Source organism: Electrona antarctica (assembly GCF_951216825.1).
Source record: "Electrona antarctica genome assembly, chromosome: 9".
NCBI classification, from domain to species: Eukaryota; Metazoa; Chordata; class Actinopteri; order Myctophiformes; family Myctophidae; genus Electrona; species Electrona antarctica.
The window spans coordinates 48944764-48964008 of NC_136790.1; the positions used below are offsets into that span (position 1 = coordinate 48944764).

Genomic DNA, 19245 nt, shown 5'->3' on the forward strand with positions numbered 1-19245 from the left:
GGTCCACAGATCAATGAATGTCTTGTTTATTAAAAGTCTCGTTGCTTCCTCCAAGATCCTGTGGCTTAGTTCAGTGGTTCTCAACCTTCTGTGAGCTCTGGACCACTACAGTAGCATATTTACAACATGCTTTACCAACGCACTGCCCTGTAGATATATTTAGTAGAAGGAATAACACATTCTGTTTCATTTCCATTTTATATATTTTTTTAAATTCATAAATAACATCATGATCACAAAACAGATTCACTCTTTTTTTGTGTGCTTCTGTCACACACCGAAAATAGCCGATCTACAAGCTCACAATGCATCACGATGTGAGACATTGTGAACGTATAGATCTAGATGTTATAATGGATCACTGGTTGAAAAACAGAGGCTTACTTCACTATTGTAACCGAGACGATGACAGTGGCTGCCGGGCAGAAATTCCTATTGCTGTTTCATTGCCTTAGGGTTTTTCTCTCTATATATTTTTTTCTATTTATGAAAGATGGAAGAGGATGTCAAAAAAATAAAAAAATAAAAAACGATTGAAAGCTCACTGGATGTTAGGATGTCTTTTGAAACAGCAGAGAGCAAGAGGGCTTATGGGAACCTATTAGCTGGAATGTATGACAGTTTAACAGCTTCCAGCTTCAGTTCTTGGTTAGTCTGTCTTTCCATGAAGTTTGGAAATATAAATGATACGTAGCTTGCAGAGTTAGTTCAGTCAGATATACTCGAGCGGGTTCATGCTATGCTCAAGGGACATTAATGTATTCGAGGGGTTAATATGCTGCATTACTATGTGGGTGTATACAGTGTTTGCAAGACCCACGCGTCATACGCTGATATGGCAGTCAGCTGACCAATTGGGCGGGGTATTTAAGCTCACCTAGACTGCATGCATTCTTCCTGCCTTCCTCTGCATATGGTTCCTGGTTGTTGTTATGCACCGTTTGCTCCCACCACCACCCCAGCACCACCGGTGGGCCCTCTGTTATTTCTGTTCCCCATGGGGGATTGTTATTGTATATCTATCTCCCTGCTCTTTATCTTTAATGATGGTGTTTAATTGTGCCGAGCAGGGAGAAAATTGCAGCAGAGCCGAAGGCCAACTATGGTAGCTGTTCACTCACATCACCTTTAGCTGTTCACTCACATTTTCCCCCTAAAACAAATCCATTGTGAAGCAGCAACAGCAGCAGCCATACAGCCGACACGTAAAGCAATGCTATACACCATCAATATTCACCGCCCGTGTCTGCACGGCGGTGTGGAATATAATCCGTCACCGCCAGTGTCTGCCACAACAGCCAACGTCTACACCCACTGTGTGGTGTTTACAGATGCAAAAAACAAAGTAGCTGCCTGTTTCTCCTTAAAGGCCCTGGCCGATCAATAGGAGCAACGGGAGCAGGAGTTAGTGTGCAGTCTGCCCGCCTGCCTGCCTGCCATCCGTAGCTAACAGGTCTGTCTGCCTGCCAGCTGCCATACTGTAGCTAACATGGAATGATTAGACTGACGCGCAGTGCAATCTCAAGCTTACACAATACACATACAGTACTCACACACCAGACACAAGAAAGAGCAAACAACAACACACGCGCAAAGACATTACCCCCAATAATGATCAATGTGCACTTGATACGTGTCTCACGCCTCCTTCCATCTGCACACAGGATCTCTGGAGATGGGTAACAGGGTTTGAACACATAGCATCATATTGGACTTTTGTTTTGTATTGAGCTTATTGGGTTAGGCCATCTGAAACTGTTATCTCAGAATCACTGTATCAAATCACATTGCTGCAGTGCAGCGCTGTGGGTAGAAGTTATCTGTGACGGCCGTTATAAGCCTGCAATGCTGTTTCACGGCCATTTCTAGGGAAACTGGGAATTCATCAAATTCTAAAATACCATAACCTATTATACAATTTGCCCCACAGCAGCGGTACTGAGGGAATGCCAAAATGTTTCCAGAACTAGGGTTGGGCTCAACAACACACCGAACACTGAAATTGGTTCTTCAGAGAGATTTCATAACTAGAAGAACAGTTTTTGCTTCCAGAAAGAAGCTTTCAGATCAATTTATTTGAATGGTGCACACTTCATCAATGGGTGTCTCCCAGGGGTCTATATTATGTATCTGTTCCTTTTTTCCCCTCCACACCAAATCTCTTCATTGAAAACAGCGGGTCTATGTTGTGACGCATTGTGAGCTTGTAGATCTACTATTTTTGGTGAATGGTTGCCTATTAAGAACCATTATTTGTCTGAGTGAATGATACACTTTGACTATTCTCTGTCACATGCTTTTTCGTTGCAATGCAATGTTTTTTAAGCTGTGTTTAAGTAAAGTAAAAAACATTCAGTAAAGTCCAATCAAGATGAATAGTTATGCTGCATGTACTGTATAAACAAGCAAAATGAATTGCACTGTCATGTCAACTCTTTGCAATGTTTCAGTTAATCCATTTTCTGATACCCATATTATTTACAGTATTCTTAGCACATTTCTTAACTGCAAGTTTTCTTTCCACAAAGGTCAGCCGGAGAATGTTATATTGAATTAGTTGCCTATTATATTATTCATGAAGAAACCCAGGAGTACAACAATCCAGTGGGTCTGAATCTCACGTAACAATACAGCAATATCCTAGTATAACTTCTGCACATTGTTACTGTATGTGCTTTTATTAGCCTACATATACAGTAAATACACAACATCAAACAAATAACAGCCTCCCCATTTGGCTCATTCACTAGTAGGAATAAACACACCATTGGGGAGGTTTAAGTGATTTATTGACAGTGAAGGAATGGAGGGATGCAGGAGGGATGAATGAATACGGATGTGTAGGTTCCGGGGGGGTCGCCGACCCTGAGTCTTTGGGGAGGTGGTCGAATGGCACTCGTCGTGTGGCGTTCGTCGTAAGGCGTTCGTCTTACGGTGCGCATGGACGATATCCCCCGCAAGAACCTGAGAAGGAGAGGAGAGAGTTTTGTTTAATAGGTGGTGAAGGGGTGGGGGTGGGTTGCGAGAAGCCTGTAGGAAGGCGGCTAGTGTGCGACGCGGCGACGCGGGCGAAACATGGAGGATTCTGGGTGGTACTGGGCAGGTATAAATAGGGACAGGTAGATTGACGTGGGGGGCGGAGAGTGGCCTGAAGGGCAGGGCCAAGGTGCGTTTCTCCTCCTCCTGAACATCTGTTGTTCCAACTCCATTTCACTAGTAGGAATAAACACACCATTGGGGAGGTTTAAGTGATTTATTGACAGTGAAGGAATGGAGGGATGCAGGAGGGATGAATGAATACGGATGTGTAGGTTCCGGGGGGGTCGCCGACCCTGAGTCTTTGGGGAGGTGGTCGAATGGCACTCGTCGTGTGGCGTTCGTCGTAAGGCGTTCGTCTTACGGTGCGCATGGACGATATCCCCAAAAGGAACAACGGGGAGCGACTACTAATTAGGGGAAGGGCTGTTCTAAGGCAGAGGAGGTTCGTACGGGTGGGACTGGTAGGCTTGGGAAGCCCATCTGCCAAGCAGGTGGACGGCGTGGTCCTGGGGGCCTCGGCTGGCGGCGGTGCCGATGTGGAAGGAGTGGCGTGGAAGTTGTCTGCGGGAAGTTGTCTGCGGGAGTCGCTAGGGTGTTGGGGATTTGACCGTGTGCGATGGGAACCGAGCTGCGAGGCAGTGGTTCCGGTTGCGTGGGCGAAGGAGGTCTGGGGGTCGTGGCAGCGTCTGGTGCGGACGTTGTTAACCGGGGTTCCGAGGACTGACGGGGAGCAGCTCTGGTCGTGGAGGCATGAGTGGAGGAGTGGAGTGGCCGTGGCTAGTGAAAGTGGCTAGTGAAGGCCGAGGGCGTGGCGAGGTCTAGGGAAGGGAGAGTTGTAGGGGCGGAGGAGCGAAGTGGCCGTGCCTAGTGAAAGTGGCTAGTGAAGGCGGAGGGTGTGGCGAAGTCTAGGGAAGGGAGAGTTGTAGGGGCGGAGGAGTGAAGTGGCCGTGGCTAGCGGAAGTGGCTAGTGAAGGCGGAGGGCGTGGCGAGGTCTAGGGTAGGGAGAGTTGTAGGGGCGGAGGAGTGAAGTGGCCATGGCTAGCGGAAGTGGCTAGTGAAGGCGGAGGGCGTGGCGAGGTCTAGGGAAGGGAGAGTTGCAGGGGCGGAGGAGTGAAGTGGCCGTGGCTAGTGAAAGTGACTAGTGAGGGCGGAGGGCGTAGTGAAAGCGGAGGGCATGGCAAGGTCTGGGGAAGGGAGAGTTGAGGGGGCGGACGGTCCGAGCCGACCACCTAGGAGAGGTGTCGAGAGGGAGTTCCGGGGGAGAATGGTGACCGGAGATTGAGGGTCTGGGGCAGGATACGGGTCTGAGTGAGGAACCCGTGTCTGTGCGTAGTAGGCATTCTAGGACCCCAAAAAAAAAGAGCAAGGTCTAGAACTGGGGGTGGGAGTGAGTCGGGAGGAAGGCGGATCGAGCGTGGGGGAAGTGGTCTAGCTGAAACTCCTGGGGCAGGCACTCTCGGGGCGGGACTAGCTGTGAGAAGAGAGAAGGAGGGGAGACGGGGGAGGGGGTGGATGGGAGGGGGGTAGGAGGGGGCGGAGGGGAATTGGGCGGGCGGCCGCCGGACTAGCTGTGAAGAGAGAGAGGGAGGATTATCTGTGAAGAGAGAGAGGGAAGGGGGGGACGCTGGGGAGAGCCAGCGTAGGGTGGGAGGGGGCCGGGAGGGCGGGCCGGGAGGGGGAGGGGCAGGCGGGCAGAGCCTGAAGGAAGGCGGGCGGCGCCGAGGGAAGGTGGGCGGGGCCTGGGGGCAGGCGGGCAGAACCTGAGGGAAGGCGGGCGGCGCCGAGGGAAGGTGGGCGGGGCCTAAGGGGAGGCGGGCAGAGCCTGAGGGAAGGCGAGCGGCGCAGAGGGAAGGTGGGCGGGGCAGGCTGGCAGAGCCTGAGGAAAAGCGGGCAGAGCCTGGGGGAAGGTGGGCGGGGCCTGGGGGCAGGCGGGCAGAGCCTGAGGGAAGGCGGGCAGCGCCGAGGGAAGGTGGGCGGGGCCTAAGGGGAAGTGGGCTGCCCGACCAGAGTACGGGCTGCCAGACCAGTACGTGCTACGTGGGGAGGGGGATGGGAGAGAACGGAGGGGTGGGGGTGGGGTTAGGGGAGGGGTGAAGGGACGATGGGCGGAGCCATCGCCGGATTAGCTGTGAAAGAGAGGGGGGGCGGGGGAGGGGGGGATAGGAGAGAGGGAGGGGGGACGGGGATAGGAGAGAGGGAGGGGGGACGGGGAGGGGTGGGGGGGGTTAGGGGGGGGGGCGGAGGGGTGTTGGGCGGGGCGGCCGCCGGACTAGCTGTGGAGGGAGAGAAGGAAGGGGGCGGGGGGTTTTAGGAGAGGGCGGAGGGGGGTTGGGTGGGGCGGCCGCCGGACTAGCTGTGGAAGGATAGGAGGGGGACGGGGGAGGCAAGCGGTGCCGTCCGGGGGAAACTGAGCGGGGGGGCGTACGGCGCCGGGAGGAGGGGTCAGGATCATCATCATCATCATCATCATCATCATCATCGTCGTTGTCGTCCTAACCTTTGTTCAATGTAGCCGGAATACAAAACACAAAATCAACAACATGCACTAAATACAGCAATATCGAATGGTGAAAACAGAGTGTGTCCAAGCTGAAAGAACTGGGTGAGGAGGGTGGGAGGGGTAGGATGACGGGAGGGAAGGGAAGGGAGTTGGGTGGAGCCATCGGCGGAGGTGGCGGGGTGGCTGGGGGGGGTGAAGGGACGGTGGGCAGAGCCATCACCGGAGGCTGTGAGGAGAGAGGAGGGGGGACGGGGGCCTGGATGAAAGGCCGGGAGCGTGGCTGTCTGACTGGCGAGAGAGAGAAAGGAGGGGGCGGGGGGGGGGGGGGGTAGGAGGGGTTGGAAAAGACGCTGGGGGGTACCAGCGTAGTGTGAACGCTGGGGAGATCCAGCGTAGGGTGGAGAGGGGCCAGGAAGGGGGGGTAGGCGGGCAGAACCTGGGGACAGGCGGGCAGAACCTGAGGGAAGGCGGGCGGAGCCAGGGGGGGCGAGGCGGGCAGAACCTAGATCAATGCAGCCAACCAAGGTGGCGAGGGATGGGGGGGCGGGGGAAGTTTGAGTGGGGAGGGGGGGGCGGGGGGGGGGCGGTGGGGGGTAGAGCGGCCTGCGAGGCGGAGGAGGAAGGAGGGACAGGACGTGAGGGTGTGGGGGGCAGGCGCTGAGGTGGGGGGGTTTGGAGGGGTTTCACTGATTGTGGGGATTGTGCTGGTGGAGGGGGGGAGCTTGGGAGGGTTGCGCTGTTTGCGCTGTTCGGAAGAAATGTGCCATGTGGGGGAGGGGTGGTGGGGAGAAGTGTGGAAGGGAAGGGGTGGAGGGGAGGGAGGAGGTAGGGCTGAAAGAATGGCTGGGGCCTGAGGGAGGCGCGGCTGAGGGCGTGACTGGCTGACTGGCTAAATGAATGGCTGAAAGAATGGCTGGGGCCTGCGTGAGAGGCTGAGAGTGTGAATGGCTGACCGACTGGCTGAAAGAAATGGCTGAAAACAATTCAGGCATTTAGCAGACGCTCTTAATCCGGAGCAACTTACATTAGGCAGGAACAAAGCAAGAGCATACATCACGTATAAAAAAAGCATTTATCATGAAACATGCGTAAGCTAAGAACGTAACTAGAACATAACTATATAAGACACTATACATATAAACTATGCATATATAACGGTACTATGCTATGACTACATGCAAAGCAATTATTGTGCTGTCTACATGACAAGCTATACGTCTGTTGAAAGGATGGCTGGGGCCTGAAAGGGCGCTGGGAGCATGGCGGAGGCTGGGGGCGTGACTGGCTGACTGGCTGCATGGATAGCTGAAAGAATGGCTGGGGCCTGAATGGAAGGCTGGGAGCATGACTGGTTGACCGACTGGCTGGGAACCTAACTAAAAGCTGAAAGAAGGGATGGGAGCATGGCTATCTGACGGACAGAAAGGCTGAAGGGAAGGCTGAGGCCTGAACGAAAGACTGCATGTGCTAACACCTGTAGACGATGCATCTACAATTGTACAAGTGTGCAAGCGGCACATTTGTTATGTCCATATCAAGAAGAAACGAACATAAAGAAGCCTGGCTGCGGGGAATGCATTGTGAAGTGCAAACCAATACTATTAATGAAAGTTGCGTGGAAGCCTATGGCCGCAGGGAGAAACACTATGGAGTGCAATCCGTTAGCTGGCTTTCAGCGACCCCGTGTGGTTTCAGCAAGAACTGCTTCTGGTTGTGGCTGTCACGGAGTGATGACGTGACAGGCTGCGCGTCAGTGAAGCTTCGGGCATGAATGGAAAGCCCTGAGCTACGCTGTGGCTTGTGACAGTTGAATGAAACTTAGCTTTGTGAGTTGTTGCGTTGGTGGGGCGGATGGATCGTTCTGCTTGGCTCGAACGGCGTGGCTCTGGAACTGTGAGTGACGTCATCTGATCGGCGGGGGTCCCGTGTCGAGACGGAACGGTGTGCCGGTTTTGAAAGTGGGGCGGGAGGCGTCTGTCCTTGTATCCCGCAGCAAACGTGTTGGTGAGCCTGGGTGGCGTTGGAAGTACGGAGCCGGTAACGGAGTTGGAAGCCGTGGATGTTGTTGTTGCTGGAGGTGGAGAACGGGGACGCCGTGGCTATATGGCGGCGGGGGTTATGACGGACGAAGGAGGTAGAAAGCTGGTTCCGTGGACGACGGTAAGTGAAGGAATAGTAGGCTATTAATCAATTTTGCGAGAAGCCTGTAGGAAGGCGGCTAGTGTGCGACGCGGGCGAAACATGGAGGATTCTGGGTGGTACTGGGCAGGTATAAATAGGGACAGGTAGATTGACGTGGGGGGCGGAGAGTGGCCTGAAGGGCAGGGCCAAGGTGCGTTTCTCCTCCTCCTGAACATCTGTTGTTCCAACTCCATTAATTGCATTCTCTGCTAGTAAATATCTTTCATTGTAGCCATTTCAATTGTTGCTTACAGCTCCCAAAGCAACCATATGGTCCATAACACAACAACTGAACGACCCTGATAGCAGCCGAGCAACAATAATGAACCACTCTCTTCACTCCACAATGAACTAACATTATGGCAGTGAAGCAGCAATATGAGAGAAAAAAGAAACGTAAAAGAACATGTTGAATTGGAACTATTATTCATACATAGTGGTGGATAAAGTAGTTGTTTTAAAGGTAAAAGTATCAATACTGTAGAACTACTCTGTTACAAGTAAAAGTCCAGAACTCAAGTACCAAAAGCAGAAAGTACTCAATATGCAGAATGTCCCATTTCAAGTTTTCAATACAAAATACATTTAAAATAGCCAAAATGTATATAGGGCTGTGTTTAATGTATGTTTTGTAATAATAAAAGTAATTAAAGTTTTCAAATAAATGTAGTGGAGTAAAAGTACAATATTTGCTTCCGAGATGTAGTAGTGTAGAAGTAAACGTATTGGAAATTGTTAAGTAAAGTACAAATAACTCAAAATTGTACTAAAGTAGGCCTACAGTGCTTAAGTAAATGTACTTTTGTAGTTACTTTCCACCACTTGTAATATCTTGCTTTATAACCATCTTCATCTTTTTCATATGCAGACCACACAATTTTACAGACCACTTCATAGACCACATCCTTGTACTCAGTCCCTTGCTCATAAAATGCTGTAAAATCATCTAATGACCTGCTTAGGCAGCGAGACAGCTCACCAACACCCAGCAAATATTCACAATGAGAAAAAACTATCTACCTCATAACCAGACCTTCACATCATTCCATTAGTTATGTGTTGTAAAACAAAATAATCTACCTCATATGCAGACCTTCACATCATTCCATTAGTTATGTGTTGTAAAACAACATAATCTACCTCATATCCAGACCTTCACATCATTCCATTAGTTATGTGTTGTAAAACAAAATATTCTACCTCATATCCAGACCTTCACATCATTCCATTAGTTATGTGTTGTAAAACAAAATAATCTACCTCATATCATATCCAGACCTTCACATCATGTGTTGTAAATGCACAGTAAATGAATAACTAACAAGTCAAATGAATGCAAAAAATGAACAATAATAATCATCATCATCGAACAATCTTAAATTAGTTCATCATAAATTCTAAGGCTCTCCTGCATAAATAAGGATACACACACAATTACCGGTAAATAATTGTGGAAAAAGGCAACTAAAATGAATCAGGAAATGTATTTGGAGGAGCCGATAAGATCTGTGATGGAATGGAGCCGATAAGATCTGTGATGGAATGGAGCCGAGAAGATCTGTGATGGAATGGAGCCGAGAAGATCTGTGATGGAATGGAGCCGAGAAGATCTGTGATGGAATGGAGCCGAGAAGATCTGTGATGGAATGGAGCCGAGAAGATCTGTGATGGAATGGAGCCGAGAAGACCTGTGATGGAATGGAGCCGAGAAGACCTGTGATGGAATGGAGCCGAGAAGATCTGTGATGGAATGGAGCCGAGAAGACCTGTGATGGAATGGAGCCGAGAAGACCTGTGATGGAATGGAGCCGAGAAGATCTGTGATGGAATGGAGCCGAGAAGACCTGTGATGGAATGGAGCCGAGAAGACCTGTGATGGAATGGAGCCGAGAAGATCTGTGATGGAATGGAGCCGATAAGACCTGTGATGGAATGGAGCCGAGAAGACCTGTGATGGAATGGAGCCGAGAAGACCTGTGATGGAATGGAGCCGAGAAGATCTGTGATGGAATGGAGCCGATAAGATCTGTGATGGAATGGAGCCGAGAAGATCTGTGATGGAATGGAGCCGAGAAGATCTGTGATGGAATGGAGCCGAGAAGATCTGTGATGGAATGGAGCCGAGAAGATCTGTGATGGAATGGAGCCGAGAAGATCTGTGATGGGCACGTATCAGAAATGCATGAACTGCTAAGTTGAGTAATGATTTGGCTGATCTAGAATCAGATTACACGACAATTTAGGCAACTTGGGAGAAAGGTGCACTGTAAAGATGGATCTGCGCTTTGGGGCAAGAGCAAAGTTCTGTATGAATGCACCATTTATGAAGTACCCTATCACTGCCCTCTACTGTAGAATGGCATTATGAAGTACCCTATCACTGCCCTCTACTGTAGAATGGCATTATGAAGTACCCTATCACTGCCCTCTACTGTAGAATGGCATTATGAAGTACCCTATCACTGCCCTCTACTGTAGAATGGCATTATGAAGTACCCTATCACTGCCCTCTACTGTAGAATGGCATTATGAAGTACCCTATCACTGCCCTCTACTGTAGAATGGTGAAGTACCCTATCACTGCCCTCTACTGTAGAATGGTGAAGTACCCTATCACTGCCCTCTACTGTAGAATGGCATGGCGAGCTGGACATGCACCAGCTGGCGGTTCTGTAATATCTCGAAACCAATGGGATCTCATCTGAATTAGTTGCCTATTATATTACGCACGCACACACGCACACACGCACGCACGCACGCACGCGCACACACAGACAGGAAAACATATTGAAACCATAAAAGAGTGCTATATAGTTCACACAGCGATATTCACAATACACAGTGCTCATCTGCACCACATACACGTGTTCACACATCAATCAGTTTGAGCTTGCACACTCAAACAACCATGACATGCACTGTGTTAAAACTTTTTGAAGTAGAGATTTTGCAAAGCTTCTGAAAATCCATTTCCAACTCAGACATGCAGCTCAGACTCTTATTTTCATTTAGAGGAGCAAATACCAATCTTTTTTTCTTGCTAAAACTCATCTTAAGTGCATCTAAAGTGTATACACTTTAAATGCACTTTGGATTTTGAATTTATATTCAAATATTTTCCATGTTTGTTCTGCTTCACAACAGACCAAACATGGGTTGTGAGTGCTGCGCTTGTACTGTAGATCGGCTATTTTTGTTATTCATTGCTATCAAAATTGGTCGTCCTCGTCCACCCCAACCTCCTCCTTGATTCTCGCTCTTCTTCCTTCTGTCTCTATTTCTCTAGGAATCCAGGTGGGATAATGACGAAGCAGAGACGACCGAGTGCTCCCCGAGTAGAGCAATGATGGCCGTCAGCTCCAGAGACTTCACCACACCCTGAGCCTCACCATAACCATGGGTTCCTCATCCCATTCCACTTTCATCTTCAATAAAATGTCAAACTTAGGTAGAGGTGTGGTCTCTACTCCTGAACCTACGTTGACCACAACTACATTTTGAATATAAGGTTTGTTGTCCAATTCAATTCCATTTTACTGTCATTAACACAATGCACAGGCATTGATTTAAATGAAGGTTCACCTAATGGTGATAAGGGAGGGAAAGGTAAATAAAATCAAACTTGAGCAATCAACAAACAAACAACAAAAAAACAATCGAATGAAGTAGTATTCATATAGGAGGTATATTTGTAATAGAGCTGTGCAAAAGGCTTTGAAAATTAAAGTGAAGAGAGGGGTATACATGCAACTTTCGTACACATTTTCCATTTTACAATGCCATACTATTGTTCGGGTTAATGTACTGGCCATTCACAATAATCAGTAAAATGTGGAATGAAGAATAATTAATAATGATAACTTTAGTCAGATGAGGTGGGTGAAGACCCAGAACCAAGACAAAGAAGCTACAGTAAATAATTACAGCCATTAATGAAATGTCTCTATCGCCAAATGCAATAATGGTCACCTTTGTGTTCAACAACGGCAACATTTGCAAAGAAAACTAAACCAAAAAAGTAGCACATCTCAACATTCTACGTTCCAAATGATGTATACTATTATATAATGTATTGCTGCTGAAGCACAAGCTCTTATTCTAACATGGGACGACTCTCTTATCTAACATCAACCGTCAGATGCCAACCTGACCTGTAGCACACACAGGTCATTGTTGTTGTTTCTGTTACCGACTGACAGAGCGTGCGACATGTGGCTTATGTTGTGCTGAACATACCAGCTGTATGCCACATTTGTGCATGTGTGTGGCAGGGCCGGGTGTGCACGTATGTGTGCACTAGCAAGTCTGGCGCAGATCTGTGCCGGAGGATTTAATGCCTCATCCTGGATTGGTACCAATGACATACTTTTCCCTATACTGTACTGTTCCTCTCTGAACAACAGCATAAAACAACAAATCACTGCAACATCCTCGTTTTGTACGTCTCTTCAACAGCTCTGATGCGTACCGGCGCAGTACCTTTGTGCTGTTTTATGACAAATGCTGTTGCTGCACTCTGGGATGGCGGGTAAAAAATGAAGAAATGTATAAAATGAACAATGGCAGGTTTATGGTTCAGTAGTAAAGCAGCTTCTTTAGACCAAGATAATAGGAAATGCACAAAACCCTCAAAAAAAGGTATTCTTTAATGTTCACACAACTTACGGAGGGAATCAACTGAAAGTGTTGTCATAAAACTTGCTATTGCAGACGTAAGGCACTTAAAGGACCACTTCACCACTTTTCAACTTCTCTTCCTATAATTGGTCCTAACTAATGTTCATGATAAAATACCACCATTCTTTTCTACTCAGTCTGTGTCTCAAAGGAAGGCTGTGGGCAGTTCAGAAACCCGTCCACCAGTGACATCATCGATGGTGAATCCAAGCTAATAGAAACGTCAGGCTTTCTTTTCCTGAAAAGTTGCAATGCAAAAGTTGAAGCCATCGTTCTCACGATAATAAAAATCTAAATATATTTTAAAACAAATCTTGTTTTAAAAAAAAATCTGCCTAATGATGATGTCACTGGTGGACGGGTGTCCGAACTGCCCAAAGCCCTCCTATGAGACACAGACCGAGTAGAAAAAAATTGTGGTGTTTTATCATGAACATTAGTGAGGACCAATTATATGAAGAGATGTTGAAAAGTGGTGAAGTGGTCCTTTAAGTGACTGAAGGGTTTGTGTGCAAAGTAAGTAAGTAAAATAAATAAGTAAAAATAATAAAATAAAACATGTGGATTTCAGCTGCAAGCTTCAAATGCCAGAAGGTTGTGATAATTGATTGCTGTGACGGCAATAAATATTCACATCAATTTAAAGATGGAGTGCCACATTTTTTCCAGTTTTTCATGTGTCTATGAGGTGACAGTACTTCATTAGATACACTGGGGTCGTTTTTATGTGCAATGGTGTATTAACTTTGTATTTAGGGTTTCTTCCTGGAGGCTGAACCCTTGACAGTCAAACGTGCCAATGAAATAAACAGTAATATAGTGACATCACATTATCAGCCCCTCCCCTAACCCCTCCCCCTTTATCATACAACTACAGCTGTGGGTGCGGCTTCAGTTCAGGTGGATCACCACCCATCACCACCCACCAGGCAAACCAGGCATACTTAATGAACTGGTGGGCGTGCCCACATAAAAACAACATTTTAACAAATACTGTACACTTTTTTGAAAAAATTACACCTCCTTATATAACAATAAGACCTGATGATCATGTTTTAGGGTGGAAAAAAATCACTGCACTCCATCTTTAACTTAAATAAGAGAACAGAACTATGATTAGATTAGAGAAAAAATGTCAAATAATGACATGCTATTAAAACCTAATTATAATTTAAAAGAAAATGTCATGACAGGAAAGTGATGATAGAAGAATGAATGATATTGTGTATAATAAGTCCTCCGCTAAACAATGACATCTCTGATGATTTATTCATCTCTACTTTTGAAATTGATCAACACAAATCAGATGCATGTTTAGAAGAAATAATGATTAAAAACAAAATGTAGGAAACAATGAATAAAGGGACCCATAAAAATGTGTCCGTGACACACACATGGGTCCCGACCCACTGTTTGGGAACCAGTGATGTAGGTCATTCAGTACTCATACTTAAGACGGAGGCCCAATTCTTAATTTCCATTGAGTGTGCGGTACACATGCGCACGCACGCACACGCACACACACACACACACACACACACACACACACACACACACACACACACACAGAGAGAGAGAGAGAGAGAGCCATACATTCAATTACAACTGATGGCAGATGGTTAAACTAAATTCAACGCCACATAATCTCCAAGATTGGATGCTTCAGATTAACCCTGATATCTAAAAACCAAAAACACAGGATAAGACTCATGAAGACAGAGAGAGCTCTGTGAGGACCTTAAATTCATGACACAGCACATTTTAGACATAAATGGTAAATGGTGCATTTATATAGCGCCTTTATCCAAGGCGCTTTACATATAGATTGTGCATTACATTCACCCATTCACACACACATTCATACACTGATGGCAGCGGAAACCATGCAAGGTACCAACCAGCACATCAGGAGCAATTAGGGGTTCAGTGTCTTGCTCAAGGACACTTCGACACTAACTCTGGGGGAGCCCGGGTTCGAACTGGCGACCTTGCAGTTACCATCTGCGGAGACTCTACCCCTGAGCCACCGCCGCCCCATACATGACAGACACGGAGAACAGAGCAGTGGGAAGACACGTCGGGCAAATACACGCACGCACACATTTGTGACCGGGTCTGGCAAATAGGCCCTCATCTCGACCAGAGTCATTTTTCAGTTTTTTACAGAATGTAAGCTTTCATATGATGTATCATTCAATGAAATTGGAAAATATTTGAAGGAGATATGACCATTTTAAAATGATTGTGCCGTTTTACCCAAAGCTGAGAAAATCCCCTTTGAATGTTCACAACATTTCAACACCTAGAGCTGGCTAGCCTACTTTGACTTATAAATGTATACATTTAATTTGCCCAAATCAATAATCTGTTGGAATGAAAACCTCCTTCAACATTCAAGCTGTGTTAATATGAAAAAAAAAACGAAAATCACAAAAAAAAAAAATCAAGTTTATTTTAGATTTTCTGCCTTTTCATTATAGGCGAGATGAGGACCATTTTGCTAGACCTGGTCACATTTGTACATACTTCTGAGGACATCAACAGTTTACGATTACACAACACAAATTCCATTTTTACAATGTATTGCCAATGTAACCATATACAGCACCCTGCAGCCTAAAATAGCTGATGTACAAGCTCACAACATGTCGCACTGCAAAGCATTTTGAGCTTGCATATCTGCCATCTTCCGTGTGCAACACCAGCACGCAAAGTGCACGCGCGCACACGCACACGCACACACACACACACACACACACACACACACACTGTTTCCCCGCCCTCTGTCACTCTCTACATTTGATTGACTCGCCATCTACTGAATTATTTTATTATTGTAATCAAGATTTGATTACCACAAATGTAATGCAGCTGTTACCTTATGCATTCAAATACGCTAGTATAAATGTAACAGATTGATTCATGAAACAGGATCACAGTTGTGTATTTATCAAGCAAGTGATTTCGCTGAGGGGTTTACGGTCATTTTACTAGCAGCCACAAACTTAATAATGCCATATTGTATCATTTACAAGGCAGTTAATTTCTCCATTAGATCTTACTTGTTAAAAAGTACTCGAATGCTTTACTTAAGTAAAAGTGTCAAAACTGAATACTTTACATGTAAAAGTCCGGAATTCGAAATGCAAATGAGTAAAAGTATAGCCTACAAAGGTTTTGGCATCAAAAAGTACTTGAAATACCAAAAATAAAAGTACTCATTGTGCAGAATGTCCCATTTCAAGTTTACAAATATGTACAAATCTTTTGAAAATAGAGGTTCTAAAAGCCCACAAAGCCCATACTTGTAGATCGGAAATTTTCAAACCAAAATATAGACCAGAATATAGACCAAAATATATATAGGGCTGAAGTGGGTAATGCATGAGATGTAGTGGAGTAGAAGTAGCCTACTGGAAGTTGGAAATACTCAAGTAAAAAAAAAGTACAGTACTTAAGTAAATGTACTTAGTTACTTTCCACTACTTGTTCCAAACGGTGACCATAACCTGTGGTTTTAGAGTCTGTCAACTACTTACAAAGCACCAGAGTGAAGCTTTTATTGTTACTATTAAACCTGTAATTACAGAGCTGGTAAATAATATCACTGAGGGTTTTCTCCCTTCTTTTCTTCCTCCAAGGATCAAAATGAGGTGAAAACACATCATTGACTTCATTCAAAGTGTTGGCTAATGGATAGCAGACTAATGGTTATCTGACACCGGCCTTAATGATCATCAAGAAAAGCGTTGAGCAAGCTTTGCCCTCGGTGCATCACCTACCCAGTATGTGCAGCATCGCCGCTGGCGAGTCTCCGCCAACTGACCTCGCTGTCACTCTGGAGGAGTAATGGCTGCCCGGGTCCCTCTGGGTCGCCTTCAGCGCGCCATCCCACGTTACTCCACTCCTCTCTCTCTGTTCGTCCGCTGGCCCGAGTCTCTCTTTTGTCACCCACCTATTCACTCCTGGAAAGTAAAGGAGAGGAAGGGGGGAGAAGTGAGAGGGGGTTGACTCATAACTTCATTCTTTTCCAAGTTTGAATTATTTAATTAGGATGAATGCAGTCGTAATGGGACGATAAGGTGGGGGGGATGGGTGTTGTTGGAGGAGAGCAGACAAGAGGAGAGGAAAAAAAGGATGCAATTTGCTAATGGACCTGGGAGAAGAATGGTGCGGCCCACCCATCTCTAGTGGATGAAAGAGAGAGAGATACAGTAGAGGGAGGAACACTCTCATGCTGTGTCTGGATGGGAGAGAGAGAGAGAGAGAGAGAGAGAGAGAGAGAGAGAGAGAGAGAGAGAGAGAGAGAGCGAGAGCGAGAGCGAGAGAGGTTTTGAAGAAGCAGTCATTAACTGTCTGCTTGATCTCAGGTGGAAGAAGCATGGAGGAATGGACGACTGGGCGGAGGAGGGTGGGGAGAGAAAGAGAAGAAGAAATCACTTTGTTCAGGTGAGAGAACACAGTCTTCATTAATTAACTTACCCCCCCTCCCCCTCCCATCCTCGCTGTGCCTGCCTGCCCCATCCCCCATGCCCCCTCCGCTTGTACGCTTGAGGGTAAGTTTCCAGCTCCCCAGAGAGGGGCACCGTGTCTATTTAAACTCTACTAATTACCTTTCTAACAGCCGGTCTAATCTCGCCATCTTCACCCTGGTTACAAAAGAGGAAATCTAGTGAACCCCAGCCACTTCCCACCACCACCACTGCCTCCACTCCACTGTGAGTGCAGATTACATGCCAGACATTCTGTCAGTGCAGTATCCCACTGTCATAAATTGTCAGTTCAGAAGGCGCGCACAAGCTTATCCTTATCTTGTTATCTATGATCTTCACACACACAACATTCAACTACAACTCCCAGGCAGGCTCTTTTCTTCCGTGCAGGTTGTGTACATGTGCTAGAAAGGCAGTGGCCGAGTCCCTCTGCTGTTTACACTGTCATTGAAGGACCAGGTTCTGTACATGTGCTAGAAAGGCAGTGGCCGAGTCCCTCTGCTGTTTACACTGTCATTGAAGGACCAGGTTCTGTACATGTGCTAGAAAGGCAGTGGCCGAGTCCCTCTGCTGTTTACACTGTCATTAAAGGCAACTGTTAGGCGTTATCACACGCCTTGTTAGTCATGTCTTTCTAACGACCCCAGCGTGTTATCTGAGAACTCAGGTGATTTCCATTAATTGGATAAGTGGCTGCGGTCGATAAGGAACAACTGACTGACTAGTGGAGAGACACCTGCAACCCCAATTGCCCCTGCGCTCAATCCAGAATTGACATAAACATTGATCGCATATGATCAAGTGAGCATGAGAAAGCGCCCTGAAGGCCAACGTCATTATTTCATCCTAAACAAAATACTTCCTCTTCTATAACTTCACTTGGCGCTCAAGTTGTTGTTCATATGTGTGTGTTTTGTTGGTTTTGTATTGTTGATGCTATTTTTTTATTTGATACCATACGGTCAGGTTCCTTTCCCCTGTATCTTTCTATGTATATCCCTCCTTCTTTTCCTTCCCTAAGCTCTGCTCCATTTTGTCTTCACTTTGTGCTGTAGTGCTGGCATGCTTCCCACTGTGGGATTATTTCAGAGGGGTAGCCTATTTTGCAGTAGCGTATTGATTACCTGTCCCTCCCATGACAGTGTCTATGGTAATATCAATATCTCCAAATAAACAAATAAGAAATAAGCGAGACAATGAGAAGTCCTCAGCAGTCCTTTATATTGGCTTAAGAGTTATCTTACTTTCACATTGTTGTGTGTCTTTATCACTGCGCAAAAAGCATGGAATACGGATGTGTATATTACAGGAAACTCCCGTTAAACTGTCCAACAAACTACAGTAAACTCCCGAATTGTACCATCACACCTGTATATTACCGTATATTACTGTATATGCCTGCTAAACTTTACAGGCAAATCTAGTGCCCATAATTGCCCGTTAACCTTTTCACGCAGTGTATCTTGCTCCACTTTCATCTCACCGTTTTAGCGTCATCACTATATATACATATACTGTACAGTATATATATATATATATATATATATATATATAATGATAGCGTCCAAAAATACACGCGCAGTCCCCCCCCGTCCCCCCACTTCCTCCTTACAACTCAAGTACTGTCTCTCGCCATTCGTTTATCACCTGGCTCACCCTGTTCTGCCCACAATGAGTGGGCAGATAGCTGCAATGGACGAAGACAAATCACACAAGGCTGTGTTTGTACTACGGAACTTCATTATGCACGCTGATAAGGCTGTCGTAGGCTGCGAGGGTGAGTAATAGTGTGTTCCGACGTGCTGTAAAAAAGTTTTACTGAAGAGGTGTTACTTTACGTCCGATTTACACTTGGGTTGCGCGCCAGCATTGCACACCAAAAATTGCCGATCGACAAGCTCACAATAGAGGGTATGCGCATGCTTAAAGTGAATGGCACATCGAGTGGCAAATCGAGTGGCAAAGCAACATGCAAAGTGAGTTTAATATTATTTAATGTTGTTTAATGCAATCAGATATGACTTTTCTGTTTGGATCCATGGGCTGTCAAGGCCAGAAAGTATTCTTTTGCCACTCAGTAGGCATTCCTGCATAACTTCCGCGTTTGATGATGATGTCACGCGCATACCCTCTATACATACGTCGCAGCAAGACGGGTTGTGAGGCTTGTAGGTGCGCAACAGTAGGCCTGCTGGCCTAGCGATCCAGGCGCATACCACATATAGGCGCATGCCTGACAGCGTGTCGCAGGTTCGAGTCCCGATCCCGACAACCTTTTGCTGCGTGTCATTCCCTGTCTTTCTCTCCAATGTCTCCACTATATACACCACTATATAGAAATCATGGACAACTTGA

General features: G+C 46.5%; 1 protein-coding gene across 1 annotated transcript in view; it reads right to left on the reverse strand.

The window, feature by feature from the left end:
- The window catches only part of LOC306930406 (cadherin-22-like), a 161296-nt gene extending 144984 nt beyond the window's left edge, over window positions 1–16312 (reverse strand). The window contains exon 1 of the mRNA XM_079511359.1: window positions 16180–16312. The gene's annotated coding sequence lies outside the window, so the exon portion shown is untranslated. The remainder of the gene's footprint in view (window positions 1–16179) is intronic.
- Between the last annotated feature and the right edge of the window lie 2933 nt (window positions 16313–19245).